Source organism: Hylobates moloch, unplaced genomic scaffold, assembly GCF_009828535.3.
Source record: "Hylobates moloch isolate HMO894 unplaced genomic scaffold, HMol_V3 SCAFFOLD_1, whole genome shotgun sequence".
NCBI lineage: Eukaryota > Metazoa > Chordata > Mammalia > Primates > Hylobatidae > Hylobates > Hylobates moloch.
The window spans coordinates 138,906,784-138,927,393 of NW_026652276.1; the positions used below are offsets into that span (position 1 = coordinate 138,906,784).

General features: G+C 39.0%; 1 non-coding gene across 1 annotated transcript; it reads left to right on the plus strand.

The window, feature by feature from the left end:
- The first annotated feature begins 15,557 nt into the window (after positions 1-15,557).
- On the plus strand, positions 15,558-15,664 carry LOC116809755 (U6 spliceosomal RNA). The gene has a single exon (XR_004369941.1). It is a non-coding gene; the product is annotated as a U6 spliceosomal RNA (small nuclear RNA).
- Positions 15,665-20,610: the final 4,946 nt, after the last annotated feature.

The window sequence follows — 20,610 nt, forward strand, 5'->3', positions numbered from 1 at the left end:
CACTGCAACTAGAGTCTGAAAGAAAATCAAGTTGGAAGATCAGCAAAAGTTGAAGATCTATGTAAATGAGTCATTGTGATTTACCCCAAATGCCCAGTAAAGCTCTGGAAAAGGATTTCCTTCAGCCTTCCTACTCTGGGACTAGGAAAATTCATTCTAAATTTTGTTTCTGAATCTTCCAACCTTCGTTTTTACAAAATTATTTCTTTTTTGGACATTCCTCTGAAAGGTTTGGATGTAGAATTTGAGCGAGTTAGGGGTTACATTTTGGCTACAATTGCCTTCAAAACATGCCTAGCTGATCACATTCACCTGGTAAACATTTTCCTTTTATATATGTCAAAGAAACAGAAATACTTATGATTTAGTTTTTAGCTTCTTTATTCATTTGAACACCTCAATATTCTGTCTTCTTCAATGATTCCCCCTTGCCCGTATTTTCAGCTGGAACAGCTTCTTATTTTCCCTATTTCTGAACACTTTCAGGGGCTTCCTTCAGTGAAGCCCAACACACAAAACGTCCCTTTCAGCAAAATCCCAGTGGTGGTGCTAAGGGACTAACACAGACTTTAAGGTCACAAAACCATTGTTGTAACATTTTTCTCTGTTACTTTTCTGATAATGATGACAGTTCTGTCTCTATCATATTTGTTGAAACTTACTAGGACCCAGTGATACTAGCTCATCCTCTAGAGAGAGGTCCCAAGAGCATTACACCAGATCTCCTACAAAGATGTGGGATTTCCTCTAGGAAAAGGTGTGTATCCAGGTAATTTACTAAGCCAGAAGCTGCTGTGATTCTATGGCAGCCTTATCTCTTATGACATGTCCATTTACTAAGATTTGGTGATCTGGATGATGGCACAGAGTGCTGTACTAAAGCCTGCCCCAGATGGTGGGTGTGCATGTCATCAGCTATGATAATGGGAAAGTGGCTGATGGAAAGAGCACAGCTCTGATATGTGACACAATGGAAACATTTGGGCGTTAGAAAGACTTCAAATTATGACTTTGCCACTAATTAATTGTGTGATCTTGGATAAGTTACTTAACTCCTGCAAACCCCAGTTTTCTCATCTGTAAAAATGGAATACGGACATATGCCTTATGAACTTATAAGGATCTGAGAAAATAAATATGTGAGCGTGTGAGAGAGTGAGATGGGGGAGGGATGCAATGAATAAACAAGTTTCTAAAAATGTGAGGAATTTGACTATATACCCAAAGTTCTTATAGCAGTGACCTTTGGTCTATAACGCATGTAGAGGTATTGACTTAATTCTAGATTTTGTTAAATCAGGTGTACATGTTGAAAATTTTAAGGTGTATCAATTAGAAATTGCATTCATCTGATAATAAAAATCTTGACTAAAGTGACTTGAACAAGATAAAGTTTCTCTTTGTTTCACATGAATGAGATCTGGAGGTGGGCAGTGCAGGACGGAATTGGCTGCTTCTTAATCATCAGGGTTTCAGCTCTTCTTTCTGCTTTACCGTCCTTAGTGTGTGGCTTCCATCCTCAGAGTTGCCTCATGGTCCATGATGGTTTCCGGAGTTCCATCTACACCCACATTCCAAGCAGGATAAAAGAGGGAAGGACAGAGGAACACAGGCCAACTGTGATTACTCTTTTAGTCCCAACCAGCAACTTCCTGTTACATATTATTGTTTCCTTTGTATCAGTAGTTTTTCCGCAAGGTATATTTTCCAGAATCTTATTGCTAAGGAAGAAAAGGAGAATGACTATTGCAGGGTGCTATAGTTTGAATATTTGACTCTCCAAGCCTCATGTTGAAACTTCATCCTCAGTGGTGGAGGCAGGGCCTAGTGGGAGGTGTTTGGGTGGATCACACATGAATGGCTTGGGGCCATCCTTGCAGTATTGAGTGAATTCTCACTCTGTTCACTCCCGAGAGCTGGTTGTTAAAAAGAGACTGCCCCCTCCCCTACCTTCCTTCCTCTCTTGCCACGTGATCTCTCCACACAGGCTCCCCTTCTCTCTTCCACCTTGAGTGGAAGCAGCCTGAGGCCTGCACCAGGTGCAGATGCTGGTGCCATGCTTCTTGTACAGCCTGCAGAACAATGAGCCAAATAAACCTCTTCTCTTTATAAACTCCCCAGCCTCAGGTATTCTTTTATAGCAACATAAATGGACTAAGACACAGGGCATCTAACAGTCTCTGCCACAAAGGTAACCACTAAGTATTAGAAAAAGAATGAAAAATTCCAAACGAGGAGAAAGAAAAATGGGAAATAAAAAAAACTCCATCAATCCAGTAGATAGTGAGAAAGGAATAAAAAGAAGCCGAGGTGGAATAAATAATTCCAATTAAGTGTAATCATAATCAATGTGAATATAGGAATCAATGTGTGACTTAACCCACAGATGAAAACATAGAGTGCCAGACAGAATAAACCAAACAGCCGGTCATAGTGGCTCACACCTATAATCCCAGCACTCTGGGAGGCCAAAGCAGGAGGATTTCTTGAGCTCAGGTGTTTGAGACCAGGTTGGGCAACATAGTGAGACCTTGTCTCTACAAAAAAATAAAAAATTAGCTGAGCATGGTGGCCTGTGCCTATAATCCCAGCTACTTAGGAGGCTGAGGTGGGAGGATCGTTTGAGCCCATGCAGTGAGCCGTGATCATGCCACTGCACTCCAGCCTGGGTGACAGAGCAAGACTTTGTCTCAAAATAAATAAATAAGTAAAAACAAAGCAAAACTCATCTATATGCTGTTTATAAGAGACACAATTTCTAATAGAGAAAGTATGAAAGCAAAGAAATGGGAAAATATACAATAGGCAAATAATTTCAAAGGATACTTTTTTTTTATTATTATACTTTAAGTTTTAGGGTACATGTGCACAATGTGCAGGTTTGTTACATATGTATCCATGTGCCATGTTGATTTCCTGCACCCATTAACTCGTCATTTAGCATTAGGTATATCTCCTAATGCTATCCCTCCCCCCTCCCCCAACCCCACAACAGTCCCCGGAGTGTGATGTTCCCCTTCTTGTGTCCATGAGTTCTCATTGTTCAATTCCCACCTATGAGTGAGAACATGCGGTGTTTGGTTTTTTGTCTAAAGGATATTTTTTTTAAAAAAGGTAAAATCATGACACAAAAATATAGGATGAAACATCAAAGATTTTATTTAACTTCTTAATTAACTCATAAGGGAACCAGTAAGATGCTATATAGGAGAATTCAATGTACTACACTTTTATCGTTGAATCAGGAATGCTGAAATGAATGTACAAATAGATGTAAAATTGGTTAATATCCCTGGGACAATAATCAATTGCTATTCACTGAACACAATTTTTATTTCTATAGACAATAACTTTTTACATTCCTATAAGTGTTCTATATAGGAGCTCAAAGATCATGAAAGGCACATCATTTATAGAATCAGAAAACTTGGAAGGGGGTGCTCTAAAGCAAGGTATAGTTTTCCATTGAAGACACCAGTCCACCTTTTGGTCTATTTCAGTCTTTCACAATTTTTCCCTAGTGTCCCCTTTCCTTTCATGATCATAACAATTTCAAAGGGAGATTATTCTTAAGTTTGGCTTGCAAAATCCAGGTCCATATAGTATTAATCACTTATAAAGTTAACTTCTGTCTAGAAGTTTTAATAAGGAATTCCAAATGATCTTTTAGAAACTCTTACCAAAAAATGTCACCCATAGTATCTATATGTTTGGGTGAATTTCTTTCTTTCTTTCTTTCTTTTTTTTTTTTTTGAGAGGGAGTCTCGCTCTGTCGCCCAGGCTGGAGTGCAGTGGCGCAATCTCGGCTCACTGCAAGCTCCGCCTCCCGGGTTCATGCCATTCTCCTGCCTCAGCCTCTCCGAGTAGCTGGGACTACAGGCGCCCGCCACCAGGCCCGGCTAATTTTTTTGTATTTTTAGTAGAGACGGGGTTTCACCGTGGTCTCGATCTCCTGACCTCGTGATCTGCCCACCTCGGCCTCCCAAAGTGCTGGGATTACAAGTGTGAGCCACCGCGCCCGGCTCTTTCTTCTTAAATTCCTCCAAATTTCTTGAATTTCTGGCCTGATGGGAATAATATTCCTCACCTCCTGTAAGGCTGGGATCCTATAAGCCAGACACCAGCCAGTTTTCCTAGGAGGGCTTTGTATGCATTGGCTCCATAAGTAATGTCAACTTTAGCTTCTGAAAAGTGGCTGGTTACTTCTGATAAAATAAGCATCATTCTCAAAAAGGACACTCCAGGTAAGGCCCTGGTTGTACAACTGATTCATCCAATTATATCCTAGTAAGAAGGAGAAGATATTCTTATTGAGCTTTTACATAAAACTTTGTTGCCATGAAAAGCAGAGACTCAGTAAGTTTCTGGATTCTATAGGATCAGTGAGAATCAAATACAATTTAAGATGTTTCATTTCAGTTTATGATATGGTTTGGCTGTGTCCCCACCCAAATCTCATCTTGAATTGTAGCTCCCATAATTCCCACATGTTGTGGGAGGGACCTAGTAGAAGATAATTGAAACATGGGGGCGAGTCTTTCCCGTGCTATGCTCATGATACTGAATAACTCTCACGAGATCTGATAGTTTTATAAAGAGGAGTTTCCCTGCATAAATTCTTTTCTCTAGCCTGTTGCCATGTGAGACGTGCCTTTCACCTTCTACCATGATTGTGAGGCCTCCCCAGCCATGTGGAACTGTGAGTCTATCAAACCTCTTTCTTTTGCAAATTGCCCAGTCTTGGGTATGTCTTTATCAGCAGTGTGAAAATGAACTAATACAATTTACAAAAATAGTCTACTAAATTTTATAGGCTGTAGATAGCTTAGAAAAAAAGAAATCGGTTTATGTATACAACCAGACTATAGAACAGTGAAACAAAATCAACAATATTATTTTTAAAAACACAGTAAAATTTCCCTCATCAGTTCATTTAGTCTTATGTAAGTAACTCTTGTTCTGAAGATCTTGGGTTAGCAGTTCTCCAGACTAAAAGGAGTCCTAGAGATCTTGACTGAGTTTACTCATCTGAGCTGAGAGTTATCTAAGAGATATCAGCTCAGAAAGCTATACCCAAGAGTCTATGTTTTAAAGTGTCAACAGTTGGAAATATCCAATACAGTCCTTCTCCATGAAGCTCTGAGACTGTCTTTCTTGGTTGAAGACACAAAATCTGGCCTGTAGCTTATAGCAGGGCCTTCACACAAGTCTGAGACTGTCCTTGGCTGAAGACACAACATCTGGCCTGTAGCTTATGGCAGGGCCTTCACACAAGCCTCAGAGTGAAAAAAAAAATCTGTAGATGACAGAGACTTAGAGTGGCTGTTTTTAATTTATAACTGGTAACCCTCAAATGTGACAGGTCAGATGAGGGGTGCATAATTATAATGCAACCAGTAAAGAAATGTGGTTGCTTCTGTAGCATGCCAAAGATAATAAAGCCATTCCAAAAAATAAAATAAAAAAATAGGCAAGTTGTCTCTAAGGATAATAATTAAGTTTGCATTAAAAAAATCTGATTTATAAAAATGGAAGAACAGAATTTTTATAGAGAAAAATAAATTGAGATATAACATAATTATGAGACATAATATACCAAATATATGAAGTAAAGAGATTCAGCAGTAGGGCCTAGGCATTTTACTTTTTATAAAACTCCATAGTTGAAAACAACTAGCTTAGGAGATAGTAAATTCAAATTAAAACTATAAGACTGTGGCCAGGCTAAGGAAACATTTTAAATAATAACTGAAATTAGGATTGAGAACACTACACTGTCATCTAATATCATCAGGCAAAGCATTGTCAGGACTCTGATAAATAAATAAAACACAACATACCAATTTCATAAGAGTTTGATCAGTGTTTTCCTTGAGGGTAAAAATAAATAATGGACAGCCAGGGCATTGATAAATCTCCAGGGATTTCCTCTAAAGTCCAGATGCTCCTTGGCTTCCAGTGAGGTTAAATCCCAATAAACTCATTGTAAATAAAAAATGTCAGAAGCCAAAAATGCATTTACTACCCCAATAAACCCAGTTGAAAAATCATAAGTCAAACCATTGTAAGTTGGGGACCATCTGTATACCATTTCTGAAATAGTTACACCAACAATATTTTATTTACACAAATCTAACCTAGGGAAGACTAAGTACCTTCCCTGGTTAGATAATTCTTCTCATATAAATCCTACAATAGTAACACATCGAAGAAACCTAGCCCTTATCTTTTTATGTGATGAAAGAAACAAGTTTGTGATTTTCAAGGGATACACTGGAAAATCTTAAAGATATTTTAGGTGTAAAAGATATCCTAATTTTCTGTACATTTAAAAATAGGGAAAATGTTAAATTTTATGTTCCATGTATTTTATTACCATAAAAAAGGTTAAAAAATTATGATGAAAGAATGGCAAAAAAAAAAAATTCTGATCTTTTTTTATTTTTTCCTAAATTTAAGATCTAATTTTTTTGGAAGAACAAAAATTTTAAAAAAAACTTATCAGAACATATTTGAATGCTTGATTAAGATAGGATCGTGGGTGCCTTAGAAACAATACTTTATTACTTATTTGAGTCACAAAAAAGCATTTTGAAATAAACATAGAAGGCAACATGATTAAAAAGAACCTTTGCTCTTTCATAAGTGAAAACCTTTTGTACTTTTTCTTTTTAAATAGTCGAGGATCTAGTAAGGTCAACAGAAAGCACAGGAAATTATTCTGGTAAGACCTAGAATCTTTGCTATCCAGGCAGATTACACAGCAAGTAATGAATAACCTTTTACATTGTCGGTGAAAGCATTAATCAGTAAAACAACGAAAAAGGCTTACCAAAATTAGGCAAACTTTGCTAAGATTTCAACAGATTATGGAGCTCCTTTTCCGACTCAAGTATTATAAACGAAGGCAAATAAAATTCACTTTCCAAGTTTGTCCTACATTTTGCTCTTTTTTATCCCACACAAACTGACATTTTTCTTTAGAATAGATCTCAGGGGGCCTGCAAGGTCAAAACTAATTTTATTATAATACTAAGATATTATTTGTGTTCACATGCTTTCATCATTGCTATCTTCAAATGAATCACTAAATATTTTGAAGATTTTCAGTTTCTATTTTTAATACAGTAAATATTGATAGAACCCACACAACAAAAGTTCTTTGGGGTCCTCAATAAGTCCTAAAAGTGTAAAAGGGGTCAGAAACAAACGAAAAAGCCCATCTACTGCTTTAGGAAAATTACTCTTCTTCCTCAGAAAACAAAAGCACACACACAGTTGTATTTCTTTGTCACTACTGCTCCTAGTTTAGTCTTAATAAGTCATATTAAATACATTTTAACCAAAATAGCTGACATCTGTTTACAATGACCCAAAGATACAGCCTCTCTGTAGCATATAAAAATAAGCAAAAGTATATAAAGTTAAACTAGGATTAGCCATCAATGTTTTGGTATTATACCTTACTTGGTTACATATGCTAGAAAGTCAAGTCAAACTAGCTTAAGTAGAAAAGGAAATGCACTGGGTCAGGTAACTGGTAAGTTCAGGAATTGGATAACTTCAGGCATGGCTAAATCTAGGTGCCCAGGTAAAGTTATCGGATATCTATCTCTCTCCATCTCTTGGTTCTGTTTTCCTCTGTGCTGGCTCTGTTCTTCAGCAGGCTGTCTTCTCATGCTGAAAAGACAACCCCTAGCAGCTCTAAGCTCATGTGATCTTTAATTTCTCAGAGCTCAAAAATGAGAGATCCACATTCTCTCCAAGTGCCTGATTATTCTCCCTAAAAAGTCCTTAAGTAGTTCTACCTGGAGCTGAAGCCCACCTCTGAGCCGATCACTGATGCTAGAGGTCTGTGATACTCTAAAAGCTCAGCCTGGATCCTCGGCCCACCACTGTGTTTGAGGACGGGGATCCCTTGATTGCAGGATCTACCACATCATTCAGAAGAGGGAGCAGCTGTTCTCTGCACCAAGTGTGATGCTGAAATGCTTTCATTAAAAGGCAGATTTGTTTAGTGGAAAGAAAGCCAGACTGGCATTCAAATGACCTAAAGTTTAGTTCTAATTCTACTATCCCCTAACTGTGTGACCTTGACCTTGGGCAAGCCATTTAACTTCCTTGGACATTACTGTTTCATCCATAAAATAAATATGTTGGATTAGATTATTTCAGATCTAAATGTCTATAATTGTATTTCACTAATTCAGGAAGAATCCAGGTTCATTCTTCTGTTCTGGGACTCAAAACAGATGAGAAAATGGAGAAGTACGTTCTAGTTGTCTTAGTCAATGGTCTTCTGGTTGTCAATAACAGGAACTCATTCAAGCTAGCTTAGTGGGGGGAAAGTCAGGAGACCTTTGTATAAAAGTCCAGAATATCTCACAGAACCCAAGGACAGGAGTGGGTTTCATGACAGCTGAGAACCAGGAACTACTATTTCCAGTCCCTTCCTCTCTCTCTCCCACCCCTCCTCTTCTTTGTCTCTAGCCAGATCATCTTCCATCCTTTACTTTGCACATCTGTTCTGTTCTTCTCTTAAAATATCCACTTTCCTGCTTCTCCTGGCATGTGGATGAGAATGCTTTTCTATGATGGCAGCTTCTGCTCATCAGTTTCCATTACCCTCATTCCAGTTAACAGGTTGTCTATTACTGAACCCCAGCTCCAATTTGATTGGCTCACCTCAAACTCAGGAGTCCCTTCACGGACAGGAGAGCAGAGTGAGCCATCACAAACCTTATGTCTTATGGAGATGGAGATATTCTCAATGGAAGGGGGTACTGAGCTGGGAAGACATTGCAAAGGGTATCTATTTCAACAGTTACATTGTGGTCGTTTTTCTATACATACAAGTGCAAGGTACTACCATAAGGAAAGGAGAAATTTACAACTATAAGGCTTTTAGACAACCATGATTTTTAAAAAAACAACTTCTTGGAAGGGGGTGAATTCATAGAATATAGGAAGCTGAATGTGAGTCATAATAACCTTATTTAAGAAAGTGGGGGAAAAAAGCCCAGTGGAAAGTAAGCCAAAAGCATAACAGATAACGGTTTTAGGGTCTTGTATGATCTATGTATATTTGGCAGTGAGGACACCAAGAGATCCATATATAGATACAGTGGTATTTCTTTTCTGAAACAATTAGAATAGCCAGATGGGCCAGTTTTCTACAGCAGCTTCTAAGCCAATGTGTTCTGATTCTACCTCTTAGAAGAAAGGCCATCTGATGGACGCCCAGGCAGAATCGCAAAAAGTTTCACACTGACATTCTCATTTCTTTAGTCATAGCGCTTACAGTGCTTTATACACACATATAAAAATCTAGGCATATTACTTTCCTTTATAGGTCTCTAATGCCCACCTAGTTCAGCCCTCTTCAAAAGTTCTTTGTGGCAATAATACCGAGACAGTTGGATGGAACTTCTGTAGAATGAATAGCTCCAAGCAACTCTAGGCCTGGGCAGGAAAAGTGTGAAGTCCCTGGTATGTGCAGGACAGAACCACATTGACAAGGCCAGCATCTTTTCCTGGAAATAGCAATTGGCTAGTTTTGGATCTTTGACCCTGCTTATTTATTGATTTGGAAATTTAAACAGCATCGTCTCCAAAATGTGCCCCTGGGCAGAGATACAAAGATTAAAAGTCACACATGAAGGCAGCCAACTCTTTTTCCTTGTAAAGGAAAGGAAATCAATAAACTGTAGGTTTTTTTTTTTTTTTTTTTAGACAGGGTCTCGCTCTGTCGCCCAGGCTAGAGTGCAGTGGCGCAATCTCTGCTCACTGCAACCTCCACCTTCTGGGTTCAAGCAATTCTCCTGCCTCAGCCCCCCAAGTAGTTGGGATTACAGGCTCCTGCCACCACACCCGGATAATTTTTGTATTTTTAGTAGAGAGGGGGTTTCACCATGTTGGACAGGCTGGTCTCGAACTCCTGATCTCAAGTGATCTGCCCGCTTCAGCCGCCCAAAAGTGCTGGAATTACAGGCGGGAGCCACCGTGCCCAGCCAATAAACTGTAAGTTCTTCATCCCTTTGGCCACTCCTCTCTTATCATGGTGGCCCAAATCCCTCTCCGGGTCTGTTTCTGACCACTGTCTTCCTGACACCTACCCTGAGCTGCCACTTTCTGACCAACCTCCCATGGAAGAAAACGGAAGCATGCATGGGTCAAAGAAGAGGCAGACCTGAAAAAGAGAAAAAGATACCTATTTTTTCACGTGGAACCCTGCCACTGCTGCTTCCTAGTAAATCACAGTATGTATCCTTTGGTTCTATCATTGGGCCATTGTTACATTTTTCCCACAGATTAAATAGATTAATCATAAAATCTACCATGATTGATTTGGTAAAGAAAAAGTCAGTTCTCTGGTTGTCAATATGTTACTGGTTTCCTCTAGCAAAGGCAACCATGGGTTGGCCTTCTGTCCCAGTGTCCTTTTTATCATTTGTCTTGGAAATAATTGTCACAGTTTGGATGATCAATTACATGATCATTCTACCTGTGGTACTAATGCTCAGAGAGGCAGATCAGAAACCTACTTATGGTGTTTGAAGTCCCTTATTTGTATCTTTAACCAAAGCAAGTTGGCCACCAATCAAGCCAACTGAATTACAGGAAGTTTCAACTAATGCTCTCAAGTGAACATGCATTAATTTCACCCAAACTAGACCTGACTGGTGACTTTAAAATAGGTTCTTAGTTGTGTCTTTTCCAATTTCTCCACATCACTGTGTTAAATTAAGTTTAGCCTGAAGCTGCCTCCTTACATATTTAAGTCCAGCCTAAATGTTTAACTGAAACCTAACTGGATATGTAAACAGAATGTTGTAACCTACACTTGCACCAATCGCAGAGTTCTGGCCAATCATAGGCATAGTGCTTTCATTTACAGGTGTTAGTTTGGCCAATCACAGGCAGCCAACTGTTTAAATTGTATTCAAATAAAGCAAATGCTGAGCTGTAACCAATCCAGCTGTTTCTGTACCTCACTTCCGCTTTTTTGTACGTTATTTTCCCTTTTCTGTCCGTAAATGTTAGCCGACCATGTAGCAGCCCTGATTCTAGAGGCTGCCCCATTCTCAAATTGTTCTTTACTCAGTTAAACTCTGTAAAATTTAACTTGTCTAAAGTTTTTTCTTTTAACACCTGCCAACACGTTATTTTCTGGTTTTTTGTTTGTTTGTTTTTTAAATTATTTGTATTATAGCCATCCTACTGAGTATGAAGGGGTATCTCATTGTGGCTTTGATTTGCATTTCCCTAATGACCAAGTTCTTAGCTTTTTGATAGCACAGAGAAGGCTGTTTGCTCTCAGAGGTTTGCATTGTATCTCAGAGGTTTAATATTCTCAGAGCTGAGAATACAGTAGGTGTTAACAAATCTCTCATTCAGCAAACATTCACAAAAAGAGCCTGAGTTTTGTATATCAGCTGAGTACCAATAAAAAAGAGTTATATTTAGCGTCAGGAGGCCAGAAGATCAGAGCACATAAATACATCTTAAAGACTGTGACAACAGGCTCCTAAGGTGACAAATTCACACCTCAACATGAAGCAGGGTGGAAGCTTTAGAAGCTCTTGAATCTGATGCAGTAAAATGGTGGCTGAAGGTCAATTACAATTAAAACAGGTATAAGCGGCTGTTTTCATCTCTCTTTTCATTGTAATAAAATGCGTCTTGGCAGAAACCTCTCCAAAGGAGATGGGTGCCCACTTCCCAGAGGTGTTTGGTGGATTAATGTGAGCAAAACACTCTGTGAGGATAAGACTTCTGCTGCAATTGAAGGGAGAGTGCTCTTATTAATGAGACTTCCAATTCAGAGCATTTACTACATGTAAGATACTGTCCTTGGCAGTTTCTTAATAGCTGAGAATGTAATGCACGGCTTTGAGACATTATCTCAATCTTAATAACAGCTGCTTCCGGGGCTGCAGCACAGGTTCTGTCTGGGTTTAGATCTGAGCTTTCACGTACTAGCTATGAGATTTAACCTCTGCATGCATCAATTTTCTCATCTAAAAAGGAGGAAATTAAAATGCCCACCTCTTAGGGTTGTTTTCAGGATGCGCTAAGATAAGCTGGTTAACTTCCTACATGGAGAGAAGTCAGTACATGTTAATTCCCTTTGCCTTCACTTAAAATTAGGAATATTATAGATATTATTCCTTCTATTTTCTAGATGGGAAAAGTAAGGGATAGGTCCCGTAGTGACTGAGAAGTCATCATCTTTTGGGGTGTCCTCCCAGCTCACAGCCATTTCCAATTCCCTGGGAACTGTCCCCTGACCCGAGGTGAGGAACCCACAGCAGTCATGTCTCTACCACGGGCCTGTGCCCCTCAGGCCACCATTGATTGAATGGAGGAAGACAGACATGGGACTTAAGTGGGCCAATCAGAATCTTGTCCAAGAATTTGGGAATGAGGCCAAGATACAGAAACGTAGAATCTGCATGTGGCTAAAACTGTGTCACGTAACTTAGGCATTGATGCCACTATATTCCGTCAGATGAATGGGAGACGTAGAGAAAGATGGGCCTCAGAGAGAGAAGACAGAAACAGATATGCAATAAGAAGCAGCCATGGCAGCTGAGAAAAGATCCCAATGGCTTCCAGCTCCTGGTTCTAGTCCTTTCTCGGCCCAGCCCATGCCTTTCCCCTTGGATTCCACGAGATGCCCACCTACCTGCAGAGTTATCATAAAGCCCCTCATGTTGCTTCTCGTAGTTTGGTAGGCAAGATTTTCACAGGCCACAAACTCAAATAGGCAAGCAATTGAGCTTTATTTTCTTGTAATATAATTTAATTTCTCTTTTGAGACCTCATTCTATCTGATGGCAGAAGAACAATCAAATAAGTTCCAGATAGACTCAGTCATTTCAGGGTTTTCTCAGGCATTTTAGGTCTCACTTAACTCAGGATACTCTCACATACTTCCTTCTCTCCAGGAGGCATCTCGGGGCTTGCTGGGCATCCTGGCCCAGAGGCATTTAGTTCAGGCTGATCCCCTGGAGAGAGGCATCACCCAGATGTGATGCATCCTGTCTCATGCTGGGTCATCGTGTCCTGCAGGCCACTCTGCACCCACCTGATTCTGAGTGACAGCCCTCCTGGGCCACCATCAGACATTTGCATGTCCCTGTTAGAAATGAATCAACCTCTCAGTTTTTAAATTTTTTAAAAAATAAAAATATGAATAAAGTCTTGGCAATCTTTAATCTACAGGAAGTAGAGTTGTGTAGTTATACTTCCAATCTGTTTCTAATATCTTGTTGGCAACATAAGCTTTGTGCCTTCGTTTTTTTAATGTACACACTAAACTTTTGAAACTTAAAATTCTTTTTCTCATAAATTCTGGCAGTTGTAAATCAAAACTGTTGTTTTTTAAAGATTTTAATTTTTTTCTGGAGGGGGGTCTTGCTCTGTCACACAGGCTGGAGTGCAGTGGCACGATCATGGCTCACTGCAGCCTTGAACTCCTGGGCTCAAGTGACCCTCTTGCCTCAGCCTCCTGAGTACCTGGGACTACAGGTGTGTGCCACCATGCCTGGCTAATTTTTTTATTTTAGTGGAGATGAGGTCTCACTATGTTGTCCAGGCTGGTCTCAAATTCCTGAGCTAAAGCAGTCCTCCCACCTCAGCCTCCCCAAGTGCTAGGTTTACAGGCAGGAACCATCGTGCCTGGCCCTAAATTTAATTTTTAATAAATTACATTTTAAGGCTATTATTTCTACTACAAATTTTAAGAAACTAACTTGGAACTAATTTAAGTCTCAAGAACCTAACTTGGAACTCAAATTCATTTGGCCAAGACATTGTATAGTGCTAACTTAACTAGGAAGGGCCATGGGGTAACTTCTAGGAAATGCACACACACATATAATTTCATTGTATGGCATGAGTTTGAATCGATTTCTCAATTACTGTGAGCTGAGAACCCCAGTCTCCCAAGAATGCATTCTATCCTTGACCCTGCCTGCCTCTCGCAATTTCCAGACTGTCTCCTTAATAACGTTCAATCTGCCTTCCACAGTCATTACGTCAACTGGGCACAGATGCTGGAAGGCAGACGGAAAGGCGGTGACAAAGTTAGACCTACATTTGCAAGACCAAGTGAAACACACGCCCACTCTCCTGAAGCCAAACTGCTTTTGGAAGGCGGGCAGGGGAGTGCCATTCCCTCTAGCATACTTGTCATTCCCAGCCTAGGTTTCAGATCCTTTTTATACACTGGCCTGTGGAGAGACTTGCTGCTAAATTCTGTTATTTCACAGCCCATCTCTAGCAACTGTGTTGGGGAATGACTTCAGACATTCCAGGCTTTGCTCAGAGAGCAATTTTCAACAGGAAAGCCAGAATGGGGGAGTAGCTAAGATTTAGTTGCAGCAAATTGGAGACCGGAAATATAAAGTTATTCAGAATAGTCAATGAAAATCATTTATATGGGAGAGAAACAACATGATCTTGCTTTAAATGTAAGGCATCTATCAGCAGCACAATGTTAATTAGGATTCTAGGGCTCTTAGTGCAGCTATTCCCTTTTTTATTTCTAGGTTGCTAGGTACAGAAGAGTAGATTTGCAGAACAGCTAATCAAATATATGCAGGAAGATGTCCCTCATTTATCCGTAAGCTTCTAAGACAGAAGTTTTTCTTCAGTTGTTTGTTCTTTAATGAATTTTAATGATGTAAGAAAAATACAATACACTGTTAGGTGAAAAATCGCACATGTAAACAGATATTCACACACGAATCAAGTTATACAGTACATATATACATACACACATATATATGTGTATGTATATCTAAACATATATAATACAAAAAGGAGAAAACATATAAAACATGGCCATTTTTAGGTAGTGGTACAATAAGTAGTTTGCATTTTCCTCCTAACACTTCAATGGATGTCCCCAATTTTTTAATTAGGCTTACCAAGAGAAAATAATTAACATCATACTTTTTTTAAAGGGTGGAATGAGACTCCTAACTTTCTTAAAAGAAGATCTGGGGAAACAGTCTGAAAACTCTCCTGCCATACTGCCTTAAAATGCTTGACAAAATACAGTGAAAATTATTTTAAATGCATGAATGAACTGGCAAGAGAGAAAGGAAGTCTCCAGGTGTGTCAGTAACAAAGCGAGAAGTGAGTGGTAAGGATGTGGGATGCTGCCACAGCTGGGCTTAGGTAAAAAACTGCAGCAGTTTTTAAAAGGCTACACCCACACTGAAAAGAGTAGATTAGGAAAACCATCGATGCACTGGCAGAGAGAGACAAAAAAGAATTTATATGCCTCTGTCTGGATGGGGAAAAATGTCCTCTGAGAAATGAATTCTCAGGGTCTTTTTCTACCTCAAATTTGGAGGTTCAAATTTGCAGATGGTCCAGGAACCATGATGATAAATGACTCCCAAAATGATAAACAGCCAAAAAAGAGTTCCAGGTCTGGTGATCTTTCTGTGGCAAATGCAAAACTACTCTGGAGGGACACATGTACAACCCAGGCCACAGGGGATTCTCACAGAAAAACAGCCTTCTTTAAAGATAAGCTCACGGTGCTCGCTTTGGCAGCACATATACTAAAATTGGAACGATACAGAGAAGATTAGCATGGCCCCTGCGCAAGGATGACACGCAAATTCGTGAAGCGTTCCATATTTTTCATTAAAAAATCAGGAAACAACAGGTGCTGGAGAGGATGTGGAGAAATAGGAACACTTTTACACTGTTGGTGGGACTGTAAACTGCTAAATGACGAGTTAATGGGTGCAGGAAATCAACATGGCACATGGATACATATGTAACAAACCTGCACATTGTGCACATGTACCCTAAAAACTAAAGTATAATAATAAAAATAAAAATTAAAAAAAAAAGAAAAAAAAAGATAAGCTCACGAACAAAATAATGAAACGGAGGAGGACAAAATCCTGCTGACTTAAGAGTCAGCAGACACGATAAATAGCACTAAAAGATACCCTAAAACTTCATATCATAGAATGACAATTGGAAAGGGAATGTAAAATAAACATGTTTAAAATTATTAAAGCCCTAAAAGATGTAATTAAAACACCAAGAAAAGAACAAACCTCATGAGAGGCACTGTTGCATGGTAGCTAAGAGCACAGAAACTGAAGCTAAAGTGCTGGGTTCAAATCTCGTCACTATCACCTACCACCACCTGGGTGACCTTGGGTGAGTCACTTAATATTTCTGTGCCTCAAGTCCCTCATCTGTAAAGTAGGTATACTAATGATATCTATATCAATGGGTTATTTTAAGGATTAAGTGTGTTAATATATGTAAAGTGCTTAGAAGAGTACACATATGCTTGGCACAGAGTAAGTTTTAGCTACTATTGTAACAAAAAAAAAGTAGGGCAGGTGTGTCTCACTCCTGTAATCCCAGCACTTTGGGGGACTGAGGTGGGAAGATAACATGAGGTCAGGAGTTCAAGACCAGCCTGGCCAACATGGCAAAACCCTGTCTCTATTAAAAATATAAAAATTAGCCAGTCATGGTGGTGTGCACCTGTAATCTCAGCTACTGGGGAGGCTGAGGCAGGAGAATCGCTTGAACCTGGGAGGCAGAGGTTGCAGTGAGCTGAGATTCTGCCCTGCATTCCAGCCTGGGCATCAGTGAGACTCTGTCTCCAAAAAAAAAAAAAAGGTGGCCAGGCGCAGTGGCTCACGCTTATAATCCCAGCACTTTGGGAGGCCGAGGTAGGCGGATCATGAGGTCAGGAGATCGAGACCATCCTGGCTAACACGGTGAAACCCTATCTCTACTAAAAATACAAAAAAATTAGCCGGGCGTGGTGGCGGGCACCTGTAGTCCCAGCTTCTCGGAGAGGCTGAGGCAGGAGAATGGCGTGAACCCAGGAGGTGGAGCTTGCAGTGAGCCGAGATTGTGCCACTGCACTCCAGCCTGTGCGACAGAGCGAGACTCCATCTCAAAAAAAAAAAAAAAAAGGTAATATTTTGAACAGAAACAAATTAGAATGTCTAGAAATAAGAACTAGCTATTAAAAGTTTGTAAGCTGAAAAAGAAGTTGAAGGGAGAATTAGTAAATTAGAAGTCCCATCTGAGGAAACTGTGCTAAGTGCGGCAATATGATGAAGAGATGGAAAATGTTAAAAGGAGGTTATGAGGCATAAGGAACGAGATAGTCCAATATGTATTTAATAGAAATTCCAGAAACAGTAATAGGGAGAATAGTGGGGTGGTAGTATTCAAAGAGATAATAACATAGACTCTACTAGAATTGTAAGGAAAGAATCTGCAGAATAAAAGCATGCACTGAGTCCAAAGATAAGAAATGAAAATAAATCTACACTACACATAATAGGGAAACTGCAGACCACAAAACAAAGTGAAGATCCTAAATGCCACCAGAGGTAAAGGACAGACTACCTCTAAAGAAGCAAAAAATAAGTTGACAGCACAGTACTCAATAGTCAGAGACCAGAAGACAACAGAAAAATATCTTCAAAATATAGAGGGAAAATAATTGATAAGCTAGAATTTTATAACTAGCTAAACTATAATTCAAAAGTCAGGCAGAAAAAAGACATGTTTAGGCAAAGACTGAGTTTACCATTCATAGGCCCTTCCAGAAAATATTACTATGGGAATATTTTACTTCCAGAAGGAGCAAATCAAAACCAGAAGAAAGATGCAGAAAGCAAGAACTAATCATCTCCAAAGAAATAGCAAATGTGGGTAAACCGGAGCAACCACTGACTGTAGAAAACACCACTCCTACTGCTAATAGTAATGATGATGATGATGAATTTGAGGGACATAAGGAAGCACAAAACTATCAGAAGACAAAAAAACATGTCAGACAAGAGGCAAGTGACTGGTGTTAAAATGTTCTAAGGTTATTTGTATATTTTAGGAGAAAGGTAGAGATATTGATCAACTTTAGGCTTGTTAAGTCAAGCATATATGTTAATTTTTTTTTTTTTAAAGAGACAGAGTTTCATTCTGTTGCCCCAACTGGAGTGCAGTGGTATATCACAGCTCACTGTAGCCTTGAACTCCTGGGCTCAAGTGATCCTCCCTCCTCAGCCTCCCAAATAGCTGGGACTACAGGTACATGTCACCACACCTGGCTAATTTTGTATTTTTTATAGAGATGGGCTTTTTTTTTTTTTCAGACAGGGTCTGGGTCTGTCACCCAGGCTGGAGTGCAGTGGCACAATCATAGCTCACTGCAACCTCCGCCTCCCAGCCTCAAGCTATCCTCCCACCTCAGCTTCCCAAGTAGCTGGGACTACAGGCATGAGCCACCGTGCCTGGCCACTTTTTTCTTTTTGAATGTGTGCAGTTAAACCCACAAATGACTCAAGTTCTGCTTTAGCTACATCCCTCAGATTTTATTATGTATTGTAGTCACACTCTTTCAGTGCTAAGTATGTACTCATTTCATTTATGATTTCTTTTTTGACATGTGAATCATTTAGAAGTATTTTTAAGGTTTTTTTTTAAGGAGTTATCTTTTTGTTAACTAATTTCAAATTGTAGTACATTGTGATCAGAAAATCTTGACTTTTTTGGTATATGCTGAGTCGTGAAAATTGTCTTGTTCAAACCTTTCATATTCTATTTTTGTCTACCCCATACTGACTGTTAATTTGTTCATTTTTTCCATCTCTTTCTGTCAATTATGCTGTTAGTTGTTGCACAGAAAATCAGAACTGTTGAATATTCCTAGTGAATTGTTCATGTTTTCATTTTGCAGTGACTTTCTTTATCCCTAAATACTTTTTAAGTCTTTTTTGTCTGGTATCAGCATAATTACACTGCGTTCTGACCTCTGTGTGGCTATAAAATTCTGTGCCATCAATTTTAAAAATTAATATTTGCCTGGTAATTATTTTGCCATTCCATTGTTTTTAGTCTTTCTAGATCATTAGATTTTAAGCATGCCTATTGTGAACAGCATATGGTTGGCTTTTTATGTCTTATATCTGAGAATCTATTTTTAAACTCATGGATTTAAAAAATATATATACTTATATACAGTCATGTGTTGCTTAACTACAAGGGTATTTCTGAGAAATGTATCATTCCATACAAAATTAGCTGGGTGTGGTGGCATGCACCAGTAGTCCCAGTTACTTGGTAGGCTGAGGTGGGAGGATTGCTTGAGCCTGAGAGGCGGAGGTTACAGTGAGCGATGACTGTGCCACACTATTCCAGCCTAGATGACAGAATGAGACCCTGTCTCAAAAAAAAAAAGTCCTAATGGTAATAAAATAAATGTTCATTTTTACAGTTATAAAACAAATATGCAAACCCAAGAATGTAGAAGCTAGGATTATAAAAATAAAACAGAAATGAATGATATAGAAAACTAAGAAACAACAAATAAAATCCCAAAACCAAAAGTGATTAAATGAAAAAAATTTAAAATAAGATGACACACAGAATAGCCGAAACAATCTAGAAAAAGATCACAGTTGGAAGAATTACATTTTCTTATTTCAAAACTTGTTACAAAGTTACAGAAATCAAGATAGTGTGTCAATAATAAACTGCTATATTAATAGTCAATTGATTTTTGACAAACATTTTCAAATATTTTCAAATATTTGAAAATCATATACATGAAGAGGGACTTGCATCCAGAATATATAAAGAACTCTTAAAACTCAAAATAAGGTCCAGGTGTGGTGGTTCACGTGTGTAATCCAGTGCTTTGGGAGGCTGAGGTGGGTGGATCACCTGAGGTTAGGAATTTGAGACCACCCTGGCCAATGTGATGAAACCCCATCTCTACTAAAAATACAAAAATTAGCCGGGCGTGGTGGTGCGTGCCTGTAATCCCAGCTACTCGGGGGGCTGAGGCAGGAGAATTGCTTGAGCCCAGGATGCAGGGGTTGCAGTGCGCCAAGATCACGCCACTGCACTCCAGTCTGGGCAACAGAGAGAGACTCCGTCAAAAAAACAAAAACAAAAACAAAAACAAACAAACAAAAAACCTCAAAATAAGAAAACACCACAATTAAAAGTTGGGCAAAGAATTTGAATAGATATTTCTTTAAAGAAGATATACAAATTGCTAATAAGCACATGAAAAGATGCTCAACATCATTAACCAAAAGAAAAACTCAAATCAAAACCATGATAAGATATCTACTTCACACTCACACTCACTAGGATGGCTATATTAAAAACAAAAGGAAAAACAAAAGCAGATAATAACAAATGTTGATGGGCATGTAAAGAAATTGAATCCCTTATATATTGCTGGTGGATTGTAAAATGGTGCAACCACTTTGGAAAACACTTTGGAATTTCCTCAAAATGTTAAACACAGTTACCATATGACCAAGCAATTGTGCTCCCAGGTACATACCAAGAGAAATGAAATCATATATCCACATGATGACTGGTACACAAATATTCTAGCAACATTATTAATAATAACCTCCAAATGGAAACAATCCAAATGCTCATTAACTGGTGAATGGATAAACACAATGCCATATACCTATACAATGGAATACTATTCAGCAATATAAAGGAACGAAGTACTGATAAATACTACACTATGGATGAATCTGCAAAATGTGCTAAGTGAAAGTAGCCAGACATAAA